The 17,211-nt window shown below is 35.0% G+C and overlaps 1 pseudogene; it reads right to left on the bottom strand.

The window, feature by feature from the left end:
* Positions 1–8,971: 8,971 nt before the first annotated feature.
* LOC113701672 (norfluorocurarine synthase 1-like) lies at positions 8,972–15,589 on the bottom strand (annotated as a pseudogene).
* Between the last annotated feature and the right edge of the window lie 1,622 nt (positions 15,590–17,211).

Below are 17,211 nucleotides of genomic sequence, written 5' to 3'. Positions count from 1 at the left end.
AGAAAATGTGGAAAAACGTGCAATTAAAAGAAAATAAAACCTAGAAATTAAGAAAATTACGGGTCCTCACAAATTTCAGAACTATTTCTTCTGATGAATTGTAGCCTGTTGAATGTAGTTTCCGACGGCACCAACCCTGCCCAATTCCAAGTTGAATTGACTAAGTTATGGCCAAATTACAGAACTGCACCAGTGATAGAAAATCCTAATTTTGGCTAGTCGAATGGCTTAGCTCGAAATTGGACTTGTTATTTTGAAACTTTTGGTGTCAATCACCTACCAAATGTATGTTGGATGTTTCATAGACCTTTTCTTCATAAATGAACCATGTTTGAGATGATTTCATTGGCCAAAGGTTCAAAAAAAGGAGAACGGAAGCATAAGGCAGAATTGCCTTGGAAATTCCTGGAACTTTAGTGGTCTTGTTAACTGACTTTGTAACGCCCCCACTTCTCCCTAAGGTGAACCAAAGGGTATCCGCGGGACGCCTTCCTAGCTCTCCCCAGGACTCAAGACAATGATTCACGCTTAACGATACATAACGATTAGTACAAGCCAAATAAGGAAAAGTCGCTTCCATAATCGAATATCCAAGTCTTACATTAAGTTCCCAAAAGATACATCAATTCCCCAAAATATACAACAGCCACAAAGTCTAGTCATTGTCATTTAAAACCCTAATACAAAAGTACATTCCAAGGGTTTCTCCGAGTTTCGCTCCATGTCCATTCCTGTTAAGGAAAACAAATCTACGGGGTGAGCAATCGCTCGTGAGGCCAAGAAACACACATGCAAGCACGTTGTTCAAGTAGCAATCCCAATTGACAAGTAAAGCAATAATATTCACATAAATAACAATTCGAACTAGAAAAGTAAACAGAAACAATTCAAGGATATAGGAGCTCTCAGGAGCTATTTTTCACTTGCACGATCAAGAACCTCCACGAATTGACACTCCATCAATCGAGTAGGCTATAGTCCATAGAACTTCACTTATCATGTCCCCGTTTACCGTTACATACCCCTGTACCGGACTCGCCTTTCATTTGTTTGAGGCGATACTGCTCGAGTATGCCAAGCAAGACCTCTCAATAGGTCAAACTTATATTTTCTCATGGTTCACCAAGGAGACCGACCAAGCCCATGCCGGCTCGAGTCCAAGGTTGGCCAGTGAAAATTGGGCGTCCCCCACTTAATATTTATGAGTCGAGGAGATTCACTCCAACGACATATGCAGCCATAGCATATCAATTCATTCATTCAATCATTCCATACAATTCAATCCTTCATTATAATTCAATCATTCATTTCATTCAATTCATTCAATACATTTCTTCCATTCATTCCATTTCAATCAATTCAATCACGATTCATTTAAATGAGAACGAGTGCGGTAAAGTACACACTCGACTCAGCATTTTCAAAATCTCCAATCACTAATAACAATTAAGCACGTATCAAGTTCACATACACTTGACACTCACCAAATAATTCAAGAAGTAAAGCACACTTGAGAGTTCAGGCGTCCACCGTGGGATCCTCTTGAAGGTCCTCTTGAGTGCCTGAACAATTCATAATGAACTACCACTTAGAAACTCCAATTATCATGGAAGATTGCACACTTGTACAATCTAGAAAAATATTATGAAAATGAGCCTTAATTACTCGTAAATCGAGGCTCAAAAGTGGGTTTAAATATACAAGGAAAATTCGGATTTTCATCTTGAAATCGAGTGTAAAACGGTCAAGCAATCTCGAAGGAAAATAGAGAGTGCAAAGGACTCGATTTCCTTTAAGTTCGAAAATTTCAGATTTGACAAGCAATCTTTGAAAAATCGTATCTCATTCTTTGTAGGTTGAAAATTGGAAAAATTGGTACGTTGGCAACTACTTTCAAAGTACTAAAAGTTCCTAGAAGGCACTTTTCCATGATTCCAAATGGAAGACATTCAAATTTCGGTTTCAAGTTGTTGTTTTGGAATACCAAGACAGTTTCGAGGTTGGTTTTTGGCCAATTTTTGAAATTCGGCAAAATTCACAGAATGCGAACTAGCCTCTGAATTTGGAAATTAATTAGAGTTACAATCAAAGTTTAAAACACAACAAACGGAATAAGAATCGGAGTTTTGAGCGCCAAGATATAGCAGCTCAAAGTTGCTGAAAATTTTCACTGAACAAGGGTTTTCCAGATTTGAAGCTTGAAATTTGGGACTTTAGTTGGGCATCGAAATGGACTCGGAATGGCACCAAATTTGGCAGTATTACCCTACCATATAAGGCCTGTTCCTCTGTTAAATTTCATATAAAAATTCATACGGAAAGTCAGTTAACAAAGCCACTAAAGTTTCAAGAATTTCCAAGGCAAATCTGTCTTGTACTTCAATTTTCCTTTTTCTAACTTTTGGGTCAACGAAACCATCTCAAACATGGTTCAATTATGAAGAAAAGGTCTAATAAACATCCAAGATACTTTTGGTAGGTGGTTAACACCAAAAATTTCAAAATAACAAGTCCCAATTCAAATTGAGGCATTCAACTAGCCAAAAAAAGGGTTTTCCATCACTAAGACAGTTTCGCAATTCGGCCACAACTCACTCAATTCAACTTGGAATTGAGCATGGTTGGTGGCGTTGGAAACTACATTCATAAGGATACAATTTCACAGAAGAAATAATTTTAAGATTCTGTCTATAACTAACTCATATTCAAGCAACAATTTGCAGTACTTAACAGGCTCTCTAACACAGCCGAGAAACAGGGCAGGTGACTTTGAAAGGCTGGTACGGTTCACTCAAGTGGAATTAGGGAATGCATTTTATACCATTAGAAAACTGGAAGTGTCTAGTTTCTAATGCCACAAACGCCGCTCGATTTTGACATCGGAGCAAAGAGTTATGATCGATTCAAAATCGCTGCCAGAGCAACTCTGGACAGTTTTCCAGCCATGAACTTAATTCGAAATTTCAAATTTTGGACAACCAAATCAAGTGATTTTTGGTGAAAACTTTCCACACAACCTATAAAACATATCTACATCAAAATAAAGTCAATTGGACCACAAAAATTTGCACAAGAGGCACGGCAATGGACAGGGTAGATCTGGCCCCTTCCTCCATTTTGTTTCCTTTGAGTTTTCTTTCCACTTTTCAACTTATAATCACTAGTTTAACCACTAAATCAACATAAACAACACCAAACATCATCACATCAGTTCATCAAGTCCATTGTGGGATTTCATAGAGCCCACTCACAAGATTTCCAACAATATAGAGGTACCCACATAAAGCTACAAGCTTCTAAGTGTAATTTAACCTACAAAAGCTAAGATTTGAAGAGTGGATGATCATATACCTCCTTAGATGGTAAGACCAGAAATTTTCAGCCACAAGAAGCTCAAGAAAACCGTGAGAATGAAGCTCTTCTCCTAGCCGAAGATGATCTCCAAGTTATTTGCTAGTTGTGGTATGATTTTGAAGTGATTTGGTGCAAGTTTGAGAGGTAAAATGATGAAAGTTTTTCTTCTTTTTCTCCTATGGAGTTTCGGCTGGTTGAGAGAGAAAGGAGAGAGTGTTTTGCTGATGGTAAAGCTTCCTTGAGAAGCTTATGAATTTGTGGCCAAAATTTCTCCAAAAAGTCAACTAAGAATAGTGCGCGTACGCGCGCGTTTCGTGCTCGTTTCCTCTCGGCTTTGTTTCACTTGTGCACTAAACCTCTAATGCACTTCCATTGATACTATTATTATTCACCCTTGATAGTCTAAAAATAAAGGTCTAAAGTCCCTCGATTAATTGCGCGCGCGAAAACGCGTACTTCCGATTTGTGTGCGATAAAACGAAATTTCTAAGGAATTCTTGTAATGATAGTATTTCTAACTAATACTTGAGTATTTAAACATAAAAATACATATTTTGAGACTAATGTATGAGTCTTCAATCTCCAAACTCACTGTACCCTCAAATCGATTATTGCCTCTAAACGCGTGTTCACTATTCTCACTAGACGAGCTTCCAAAAATTAAATTTTGTAACAAGTCATTTTAAAAATATATGCAAGTCATAGTTCCATGTAATTGGGTCTAAAAAGGTTGGAGTAAAATATTCGGAGCAAACGGGCAATTAAATATTTAAATAAGCTAGAAATAGGAATTTAAAATAAGTAAATTTGCGAGTCCTCACAGACTTCCCGTATGATTTTTTGCATGAAATTTGACAGAGGAGTAGCCCTTGTATGGTAGTGTAATCATACCAAATTTGGTGCCATTCCAAATCCATTTCGATGCCCAACTGAAGTCCCAAAGTTTATGTTTCAAATCTGGAAAATTGCCCAATGGTCTTCATTTTGAACCAACTTTGAGTTGCTATATCATGGGGCTCAAAGCTTCGATTCTTGTTCCGTTTATTGTGTTTTAAACTTTGATTGTAACTCTAATTGAGTTTCAAATTTTAGAGGCTAGTTCACATTCTGTGAATTTTGCCGAATTTCCAAAGTTTGCCAAAAACCAACCCCGAATCTGTCTTGGAAGTGTAAGTCAGTAGTTTTAAGCCGAAATTTGAGTATCTTCTATTTAAAATCATGAAAAAGTGTCTTCTAGGAACTTTTAGTAATTTGGAAGTAGTTTGCAACGGTACCAAGTTTTCCAATTTTAGACCTACAAAGAATGAGATATGATTTTTCAAAGATTGCACCTCAAATCTGAAATTTCTGAACTTGAAGGGAATTGAGGTTTTAGAAACTCTCCATTACCCTTTGATATTGCTTGGCTGTTTTGCACTTGATTTCAAAGATGAAAATTAGTTTGTCCTTGTATTATTAAACTCCACTTTTGAGTCTCGATTTACTAGTAATTAAGGCTCTCTTTCATGATATTTTCTTAGATTGTACAAGTGTACAATCTCCCTTGTTAACTAGGGGTTTTTAAACGATGGTGTATGATAGTCAATTATTAATTGCTCAAGCACTCAAGGAGACCTTCAAGAGGATCTCACAAGGGATGACTAAATACTTGATTGTGCATCACTCACATTTTGACTAGGTGAGTGTCAAGTGCATGTTTTGTTGCAATTATGTGAATTGCTTCTCATGAACTGAAAATTGATAACTGCTGAGTCGAGTGTGGACTTTATCGTACTCGTTCTCATTTAAATGAATTGTAATTGAATTGCCTGAATTGAATTGAATTACCTGACCTGAATTGAATTGAATTATATGCTATGCATATGTCGCTGGAGTGAAACTCCTCGACTCACACCTGACCTGGGGGACGCCCAAATCTCATCGGCCGACCTTGGTTTCGAGGCGGCACGGGTTTGGTCGAGAACCTTGGTGAGCCATGAGAAAACCTGTATAAGCTTGATCTATTAGAGAGATCTTGCTTGGCCTACTCGTGCAGTAGCGCCTTTATAGAAGTTTGGGCCCGGTGGGGTATGTATGGTGGACGGAGAACGGGTAAGTGGAGTTTCTACGGACTAAAAACCGACCCGGATGACGGAGTGTCATCGCGGGGAGGTAATTGATCGTACATTGGCAAAGCAAGTGAAAATTAGCTCCTGAGAGTTCCCATATCCTTGAATTGTTTCTGTTTACTTTCCTCACTCGAATTGTAATTACTTAAATGTTACTGTTTTACTTGCTAAATTGGGATTGCTACTTGAACTATGTGCCTGCATGTGTGTTTCTTGGACTCACGAGCAATCGCTCACCCCGTAGATTTGTTTTCCTTAACAGGTGGATTGGAATATTTTGGAAAAGCCGACTAAGTTATATTTTTGTTTGGAATCTGAGTTGTAAATATTTAGTTGACTTTTAATGGTTGTGTTTTGGGACTTGATGTATCTTTTGAGAACGTGATGTAAGATTTGGATATTCAGTTAAATAAGTGACTTTTCTTCATTTTACACTTGTATTATTTCGGTATGTACCGTTAACTTTGAATTGATTTGTCTTGAGTCCTGGCGAGAGTTAGGCAGGCGTCCCGCAGATACCCTTAGGTTCTCCCTTGGGAGAAGTGGGGGCATCACATATTCACATCCATAATCATTGAAAGTAGCGTTGTTTGTAAAACAATCAGCAATAAAGAGTAATACAGCAATTGATAAAAATCTTATTCGTAACCGTACATGGAAATCATAAAGTCATAAGTAATTTCGTATCAACTCATAACAAGTACATGCAATGACCGGCTTCTGAGTACTCAGTCTAGAGATTAAACCCCTTCTAGGTGGGCGACCAATAGATTTCATGACTATCGATTGGTCTCATTACATACATGGGTTAATCGGCCGGACTCTATAGCGAACTACGATGACCTTGTCAATCGGTCGGACTCTATACCAGACTACCATAACCATTAGGCAGGACTATAGCCCCTACCGTCTATTCCATGATTGTTTTGAGCTTTATTTGGCATAAATTCATTTCACACGTCATATGCATGGTTCTTTGATTTCATACAAGATACAGCTCATTTAGTATATAATAACATATCAAAATATTTCAAATAAGTCACACGGTCCATTTTTGTATAGTAAAAATAGAACTTGCATAAATATTTGAATAAATCATTTAATCAAGTACATTTCAAATTCAACGCAACAAATTGTGATTGACAATAAGAATTCCACTTGAACTTTTGAAATCTCAGAAGGGTAAGTACCACCTACCTTTATCTGACTGCTCGAGTATCAAATGCATAGGTTTCCTAATCAATTGATATTTCTTATAGATCCGTAAATATATCAACTCTGAGTCAGTTTAACATTCATGTCTAGACCTTTATATGAACCATAGTAGAGTTTTCCTAAATTAAGAAGTTTCTATTTTGGAAAGTTTCTATTTTTCGAAAGTTTCCCTTTTTGTAAAGTTTCCTAATTTTGAAATAATTATTCGTAATCAAATTTATTATCTTGACTATTGTACGTATTTATCTATACATATATATTTATTATTATTTTATTATTATTCATTGTTATTGTTATTATCCTTGTCATCACTATTTTATTTTATTATCATTATATATATTTGTTAATTAGTTGCTATTATCTTTTGCTTTACTTCCATTTTTGTGCATGTGTAGGTGTTATTATCATTTATATCTATATGTATATATATATATTGATTTATTATTATAATTATTGTTTTAGTTTATTCCACTTGTATTTATCTTTTCATTTTATTTTCGTTTATATCTTTAATTTACTTCATCTATATCTATATTGTTATTATTATTACTATTATTACTATTATTATTATTATTATTATTATTATTATTATTATTATTACTGTTAGTGTTATCATCAATATTGTTATTATTATCATTATTATGATTTTACGCGTTTCGTTTAACAATCTAGGATTTATCTTACATTGTATAAATTAATCTAATAAGGTTAGATTAAGATGTTTTAGATTTCTATTTAAGTATCTTAGACTTAGTTAATTAAGTATAAGCTTAGATGACTAAATGTGTAAACTCCAACAATTATTTTTAGATTGGGTTTTGAAATTTAATACCCATGATAAGCTATAAAGATGAGCTAGTTATATTTAAAATTTATCTTTTGAACATCCACTAAACCTATATTATATTTTGGCCCAAGTATACTTGCCATTCTTTTTTTTATTACGATTTTTTTTATTATTCATAATCTTTTTTTTTTCCTTTTGCCGACCCTTTTTGGCTAGTGAAAGAGGGAAGAGTCTGATGACCCACCTTTTGCTATATATATATATATATATATATATTTAATTATTATTATTATATTTTTTTTTCTTTCTTTGGTTGGCCGAAAGGTTTCGACCAACCTTTGTTGTTTGAGTCTCTGTCGCCAGTAGGCCTGTCAACGACCCGGACCGAACCCGTCAAATTATTCCGAGACCCGGACCCGTTTTGTCAAAAAAAAAAAAAAAAAAACGGACCGGATACGGAATGTGATGTTCCGACTCGTATCCGACCCGTACCCGAATATAAATTAATTAATAATTTAAAATATATATTTATTAATATAATATTCCAAATTTACTTCAAACACACCAAACCCTAATATCCCTTTGGTATCCCTTTGTCGCATCTGATATCTCTCTCACTCTCTCCTCTTTTTGTTGTCCCCAATTTGACAATTTCAGCCGTCCCTTTTCCAAGCTTCAAAGAGGAGCAACTAAGCAAGGCAAAATCTAAGCTTCCAGCCCACCGTCCCTCTTTCTCTTCGGTCTGTCTCCACCATTTTTGACTTCTGAGCTTCCACCAGACTGTCCGACTCTTTGGTCCGCCTCCGCCATCTCTTCAATCCACACTCTCTCACGGTTGCAGCTCCAGCAACGGGCCTTCCGGCGACACTCATTGGTTCCAACTCTCACTCTCTAACAGGTAATTTTTTCTAGTATTTTGTCTTTGTCAAAGGTGGTGGCTGTTTCATCTACACTTGATATTTTCTAAAATCTACAAAGTTTTTTTTCCAAATTATGCTTATTCCTTTCAATCCCTTGATAAGGATAATTCCTCATTCTCGGGTTCAATGCCACTGCTGCTCCTGATGATGTTTTCGTCATTGATGGTGGAGAATTGTGTGGAAGAGGGAGTTAAATTAGTTGTTGGTGGATCAGAAGATAATATTGGTTTACCAATTTGGCCGGAATTACAAGAAAAATGGAAGGTATTTGATAATCGATGGAAAAACAATGTGAGAGACATGGACAGATTTCTAGTTGAAAGGATGAAGACAATCCGGGACCCGTCGGACCCGTCGAATCCAGTTCCGGGAGAAAGAATAGAAGACCCGTCGGGTATCTGGGCCAGATTCGGAACACATATAGTCTGACGGATCCGGGTTCGGATTTATTAATTCCGGCCCGGACCCAGCCCGTTGTAAGCCCCGATGCAACCAAATACAACCAAAATACTCAACCAGACAAGTAGTCAAGTAAATACAATGACAAAGAATATAAGCAATTTTAAAGCACAAAAATAGAGTAACAATAAAGTAAAAGAAATTCAAACCAATCAAACTCCCAAGCTTCTTCCAAACTTGGAGTTGAATCCGCCAAATAGTTTCTTCAATTGATGGTAGTGCTAACCAACTTGTACAAGTGAAGGCTCACTCCTTCCTCACCCCAAACATACTTTGGTTGAGCAAAGGAATTTTACTACTCTCCAAGTAAACCCTCAACTAGCTACAATTGAAAGCTTACCCATTCAATTAAGAACTACTTTATACAAGTGAGGCAACCTTTATCAAGGTTTTACCACTCCAAGTGATAGGTTCACCTTCACCAAGGTTTTACTCCTCCTAGAGAGTAACCTTCACTTGAGCAACCTCACAACCCAACTTTCCCAACCCCTTATACAACCAACAAAGAATATTTCTACTCAAAGATCTCACTTGTAAGCTTGTATTTAGTGTTGGCAAAAAGTCTATGTCTTCTTGTGCTTTGGGGTATTTATAGAAGGTGAGAAATGGCTCCAAAAGGCTCTCCAACGGTCAAATATTAAATGCTGTCGAAACTAGCCGTTGGCCTGTCGGACGTCCGAACCATTTACTCTGCGTCCGAACCATGCGTCTGAACCACCGATCGGACGTCCGAACCATTTGTTCTGCATCCGAACCCTGCGTCCGATAGAAGTCAGAATGTTCAACGTTCATTCTTTTTGTGTCGGACGGCCGAAGCAATGAATGAGCGTCCGATCCAAGCGTCCGAAGAGTATCGTCGTCAGTCGGACGACCGATCCTCTATCGAGCGTCCGATCCTCTACGTCCGAACCTTCATATTTCTTAACTTCTCTTTGATTCAAATCTTTTCGATTCTCTTTTGGATCAATGACCTGTTCTAACAAATTTCTCACATAAAAACATTAGTCCAAATCTACATTTTGATTTGTTAATCATCAAAACCAAGGATTGATCAACCAAGGTCAACACCCGTTGACAGGCCTAGTCGCCAGCACTGGCGACTCTCCTCTTTTTTTTTTTTTAATTTCTTCCTTCTTGGGTTGGCCTTTCGGCCAACCTTTCATCTAGTCAATGTGCTGGCGAATTTTCTCCTTCCTCTTTTTATTTTTTTTGTGTGAGTTCGTTGCTGAAATCCAAACTTCAGCAACGGCGCACCACAGCAACAGCGACTGTCGCTACTCACCCACTCCAATTTTTTTTGTTCTTTCCAACAGATTTGGGTAAACCCTATTCATTCCCAAAAATTTAATACCCTAATCCTACTAATCCATATATGAATCCTCCTAAATCTCTTATACAAGCATACATATGTATATATATATAACATAATACACATCCGTGAAATCTTTAGAATAATTAATGCGACTAAAAGAACTTAAAAGAGGAGTTTTCACGTGAATTTGGGAATTACAGGTCTAGATGTCTAGTTGCCTGATGGATTGACAGAGACGCCTTATTCTCCTTCTCTACTCTCTGACGACTTTTGCTCTAAGGGGAGGTAGACAATGAAAGGGAAGAATGATGTTATTTTCTTTTTCTTTTTTTTGTTTTGATAAGGGTGCTAAACCCTAATAACCACCCACTAGTAGTTGGTTTAGATAAGAGTTTTAACTAGTATGAACCTTTATCCTATCTTATCTCATTCCTCTCCCCCAATTAACCCTTTAACATATCCTACAATTATTTTTTTTTCACTTTTACTCATGGTAAATTACCATTTAGTTAATTGGACAATAATTAAAAATTGAGCCCAAAACCGTGGGTTTTACATAAGGACAGAATGCAAATTAGTTTCTAAAACTTTATGTGAGTCGTACTTATTCGTAATGCAAATTTATACACAAGTCAGAAAGAGAAGCTAGCAACACAGTCTTATAGTCCCCTATCAACAAACAAGCCCTTATCAACAAAATCGAACAGAACCCAGAAAATAGAACTTCATAAAAATATAGAAATCAAGTTAAACTAAGGGTTGGAACTGAAAAACATGCAACAAGAAATAGATCTGACCTTAATGTTTCGAACTTTGTATGGTTCAGAAGAGATGGATTCTGAATTATGTAGGCATCTCAATTTTGATTGATGAATTAAAATTGGGGATTTTTTACAGACAAATGAGAGCTAGGTTTCTATTTAAAAAGAGGGAGGCAAAATTGACTGGAAAATGGAAATGGAGCCTCAGGAAGTCCCCTTAGCTCTCACATTGTAAGAGCCTTTTACGAAGTGAAAGTTTTTTCCGGTGAACAGCAGAGTGGGGGAGAGTGTGACTATGTGGGCCTGATAGCAGAACCACCGGATGAATGAAGAGGCAAAGGAGGGCCTGCATCAATCTATTCTAATGTCCACTTTTAGTCCTTTCTTATTCATTTTTTTATTTGATTTTTAAGTAAATGCATATATACGGTTTTTGTGAATAATTCATATAAATCCATTTAATTTAATGGTTTTACTTTAGTCAACCATTTAAAACCAATGCTATATTCAAATCCATTTAGTTATGAATTATATAGATGGATAAGTGGATCTCAATCCAAATTGCAACTTCTAATCCAAATGTTACCATTTCGTTCATTTTTCTTCATCGTCATCTATCCTTCATTCAGCATCAACGAAAACTCTGGCGAAACCAAACCTGTCCTCATCTCTTCTCCGACTTCGGCCATTGTCCTCAAAAACCAGACCAATCATCAAAATCATCTTCCACACCCAAAACCCCACCACAAAATCACACCACCATTACCGTCTCAATCTTCAACAGGAAGCATTGTAAGCTAACTTCTTGTTTCCAGGTTTAGCATCAGCTGATTGATTTCTCAAGAATAGGTGAATTCGCGACTAATTGTTAATATTTCCTATTATTTAATATTTGAATCCAAATAAACCGAAAGCAGATATCAGAGTTCTTGTGTGATGAATCCATAATCACGATACATTCGTGGCAAATATTATGCACTACAAAACCAAAATTTTTGCAAAGTTTTAGTCACGATTGTATATAAGATGCCTCCAAAACAAAGATAAATTTGTGGCAAATACTTTTCGCCATGGCTTAGGAGGCTTCTTAGAAAAAATTAGGAGTGTAGTTTTTTTTTTTTTTTTTGGGTAGCGATATATTGCCTTCATGCAATCTATGTATTTGCTTAAAATTAACTAAGTTGTGAAACGAGGACAAAAAAGTGAATCTATCACATCATGAATAAAAATTTTCATATAAAATTTAAGATCAAATTTGGAAAAGTATTGGATGTACCACATAGGCCATGTAGCATGTCACATGATTAATATTAATCACTTATCACCAAATAATAGTGGTGAGCCATTCTTTGTCTTGATTAGACACACACAGATAAAGAGTGACCCACCACATTACTTGGTAACTTTTGACCAGTATTAGCATGTTGTCGAGACAAGAAATGACTCACCACTATTATTTAGTGATGATTGGTTGATACTTGTGCACTACAAGATATGCTTGACGTCAGAGGAAATTGAGTACATCCAGTATTTTCTCAAAACGCTGCTAAAATTTCCAAACCTCACGACACCTGTATTTAGAATAAAATTATAAAAATGGAGTATATAGACGTAAATAGCAGTAGTTGGTTGATATAGCTATAGATATACAAAGCTTACATGAATTTACTAGATATCTCCAAAAGAAATTTACAAAGCTCCTGGGGTTTCGATAGCATTGGCATATGATCAGCGTGGACAATCTCTTTCACTTCTGCCACCCCAATGTTTTTAACCAGCCATCTTTGGAAATCTGACGGTAATCCTTTATCCTCAGCGCATATGATATAGGCTCGTTTCACCGAGCCATACCATTCTGCAGAAAACATTTTCCTCTTTGACAAATTCTCTTCGAGTAGGGGGCTTGGCCTAATCAACAATTTTGCCAATTCAATATCCTAAGAAACAAAACAAAATGTTTTAATTACTTCAACTTGCAATATTGCTAATGAAAAAGAAAAGAAGGAGCCTAATGAAAAAGAGGGAGCCTGTTTAGATTGCAATTTTTGGAGAGTTTTGGGAGAAAAAAAATACTATAGCACTTTTTGTAGAATGCAATGTATGTGAGATAAAAATATAATTAAAAAATATGAGAAAAAATATTCTTACAAAAATTTAAAAATATTTTTATAAAAAATACAATCCAAACAGGGCCAGGAATTAATGATCACAATAATGGGCTTACCTCGGTGGAGCATAGTTGATAGGCTTTGGTTGTGAGAAACTTGGGCCCAATAGATAGTGCTCGTCTTTGGGTTTTCTGGACTACCATAGGATAAATATTGTGTGTCTAATGTCTCTCTTGCTGGGTATAGCTCAAGTAGCTTTCAGAGAAGAATATAAGAACAACACAAATTGCAAGCAAAATTCAGCAAAAATGTATTGTCATAAGAGAAACTATAAACATATCTCTATATCTAATGGATGAGTCATGAGTTTGGTGTTAAAAAATTATGCCATTTTTGTTATTTCAGATATACCTTTTCAAGATTCAGCATAATATATCCACATCCTATCAGCAAAAATTTTCACTCTTATGTAACTACTGCCATTATACGCATTCTCCATGTAGACCTCCACTATTCAACAACCTATTAATTAGCTAAAACCACTAATAACCTTTTTTCTTTTCAAAAGTAGAAAAAAATGTTATACTCTCATTTATAAGACAATTAAAATTCTCAATAATCACCAATAAATTATATCTTTTTCTTTATGAATTTTTTTTTAATGTGCCTCTCCCACAAGTAATTAATAATGCATTTCTAGGATAGTGTCATTTATAAGACTACCAAAATTTGCAATAATCACCAATAAATTATATCTTTTTCTTTATGAATATTTTTTAATGTGCCTCTCCCACTACTATATTACTAAAAGGATTTCAAACTGAAAATTTTAATCTTTTATCTTTACCAAAAACAAATCAACATAGGATCTCAAATGGAAAATTAAAAATCCCTAACAAAATTAGTCAAGTGCAAGGCATGTGAACCGCTAAAAATGAACATTTTCGTCTATTATTTTTAAGATTGTATCTAATTTTGTTATTTTAGTAATTTAAATTCTCATTTTCAAAACAAAATAAAACTCTCATTTTCACAACTTTTAATGAGAAATTAGAAAACCCTAATAGACATACAAGAAACAAAATTGAATATGACCCTGAAGATGATGAACCAAAACTATCTAATTAGACCAAAAAAACTATCATTTCTAACAATGCATGTACGGTGTACGGTGTATGGTTTTTTCTTTTAGGGTCTATTTGTTTGGAAGGAAAATATTTTCCAGAAAATGTTTTTCTGATTTTCTATTGTTTGGTTGGGTTATTGCTTTGGGAAAAATTTTTCCTACTGAAAATATTTTACATCAGATGGTGTAAAATGACTTCCCATATAAATGAACTGAAGTTATTTTTCATATCCGTCTCGTAAATCGTAAGACTATCCATTCATGCTCCCCCACCAGCCTTAAGATTCAAAACAAAACCTACCACTTGTGCAATACCCCACTAAAGATTTGTAGTTTTCATCTCCTCCCAAACATTGGAAAAAAACATGTAGAAAGTAATTATTTTCCTAGATAAAATTTTCTATGGAAGACATTTTCCGTTGAAAATATTTTACGTTGAATCAAACGGAGCCTTAATTTTTCATTAAAGATCCTAAATTAGCCTTCTTTTGTAAAGGTAAAGGATTAAAAATAGTCATAATGATAGATAAAGGACTAAATTGGTCAAAACCCAAAAGTTGAAGGATCAAAATAGCCATTTTCCAGCTAAGAGAGGCGGCCGGTGTTCGAATCTCAGCCAAATCCGATATGCACTACTACTAGCTGATTGGTGATTTTCTTAGCACCATCCAATTATCTCCTTTCGTGTTTGTAATCTGTTTGATTTTCAGCCTGAATGAGAATTACAATTACAAATTAATGCTCACCGTCAGATCAGTTTGTACCTTTTCCCCAATATAAGATGGGGTATGAACAGCATCAGGCATCAAGGCTGAAACAAAAACAGCAACTGAGATCTTCTCGGGGTAGGTTTCCATGGCAAGAGCCAAGCTATAACCACCATAGCTATGACCTACTAGTATTACCTTCTCATCAGCTGGAATTGCAGCCATGAGTTCCATTAATGGCTCAGCATAGTCCTCAAGTGTGTGGATCTCGTGGATGCTTTTTGTGTTGATGCCGGAGGCAGATAGATCGACCGCCGTGACCCTGTGCCCGCCGGCTGACTCGGGCAATGGTTTCAGCTTGTACCAAATCCAAGCTCCATGGCAAACACCATGTACCAAAATAAAATGCTTCTGTCGCTTGTCACTGGAAATTTCCATCTTGTTAAGTTTTGATTTTTCAGAAGTAGCAAATGATCATGAGACTTCGTATGTAATGACGGTGGCCAACTAATTACTAATATAGTCTACGTAGAATTCAAGGTTCACACTTAAAAAGAAGCATATTTTATTTTATTTGATTTTTGGCAAACCTGGAAAAGGATAGAGGGGACATAAATCTTATCTCAGAAACCCAATTCTTTTACATGAATTTGTTAAAAAATAGAAAACTAAAGCTATCTAACCTAATTGAAACTTGAAAATTAGCTGGTAAAAAGAAGCATATATGGTCAACCGTACCTTTTTTCTTAATTGATGTAAATGGTTGATGCAACTACTTTGCTATCTACATCTTCTGTTTTCTTTATTTGCTAGTCATGCTTGTGAAAAAAAATGAATTCTTCCTTTAAGGCTAGCAAGTTTGCGGTCAACATGTGTGAGCTACAAGGACCGGCGCTTGGGTGGAGCTTTATGCTGATAAGCAGAGGTGTCAAATGGGTAAATCCGGTGAGTTTTGATAGATCATAATTAGCTAAATGGTATAATTGGGTCAATTCATTTATATTCATTTGATAAATAAGTCATCAATTTATACATATTTAATAAATGGATATGGATATACCGAATTACTCATTTATAATTCATGTGAAATTTTATTTTATTTTTTGTATGTTGTTTGATAAGAAATAATACATTTTAGTGTCATTAGATGGGTAAAAAATTCAAATTTATTTGTTTTAACATCCACTAGAAATTGAGTTTAAATGTATAATTATTTTTAAATAGATATAAATGGATGAACTGAGTCAACTCGTTACCCATCAATTAAACGAGTTTAATTGGGCATACGTTGAATACAAAAAAAAAATAAAAGAAAAAAAAAAAAAGAGTTTAATTGGGTACTCATTTAAACCAATTCAAAATTCACTGCATATCCAAGTCCACTTATTAGTAGATGGATTTGACCGAATTAACATAATTAGGTTCAGGTTAACACCTCTACTCATAAGGGTGGATGATTCCTCCCTCAAATTGAGAAATATTTATAATTGTTCTTAAAGCTAGCTGTATTAGTAGTTTGCAACCCTTTGAAACCACAAAATTTATATATTTGCACCAAATAATTTCCAATATAGAAATGTCTATGTAGATTCTATTAAATATGCATTTCTTTACATTTAGAATGATAAAATTCTTTAAATAAATATAAGATTGGTGAACAAAATCATAAGTGTAATAATAATTAATTTAATTCAAACTAGGGTTTATTTTTAAATATCTATGGTCATAATATAAACAAGATAAGAACATTTTAATAAAGAATTACTAGCACATACGGGGCCTTTTCCTGTAGTTATTCACTATTTGTATATGGCTTCTTTTTCATTCGAATACGTATGTCTTATATTTAGAATGATAAAATCCTTAAAAATAAATATAAGACTAGTGAATAAAATCATAAGTGTAATGAAATAAAATTAATTCAAACTAGGATTTATTTTAAATATCTATGGTCCAAGATAAGAACATTTTAATAGCGATAGACTAGCACACTATTCCTTTACCTTGTGAAGAAATAGTTGGTCTCATCAATTATGGTGTAACGACATCTAAACTAGTGTGTTGGTGCTTGACAGATATTAAAATTCGCTAAATTGCTCTACACAAAGATTTCCGCATAGGAAACTATTTGAGTGCCAATAACAAGGAAGGAAGATGAAAAAAAGGAAAATAAGGAAAGAAGAAAGAGATTCAAAGGATTCAAAGGAGTGAAGAGTAGAATGAAATGGAGAGTAAGAAACACTATTCTTGCATATATTTATATTAAACATAAAAAATATACATGATATAAAAATGAAATTATGAAGAGAAAGAATTGGAGAAGATAAACTTGAAGACGCAGAAACTAAACTGAA

This window comes from Coffea arabica, chromosome 1e (assembly GCF_036785885.1).
Source record: "Coffea arabica cultivar ET-39 chromosome 1e, Coffea Arabica ET-39 HiFi, whole genome shotgun sequence".
Taxonomy (NCBI): domain Eukaryota; kingdom Viridiplantae; phylum Streptophyta; class Magnoliopsida; order Gentianales; family Rubiaceae; genus Coffea; species Coffea arabica.
This window is presented reverse-complemented; position numbering and strand designations above follow the sequence as displayed.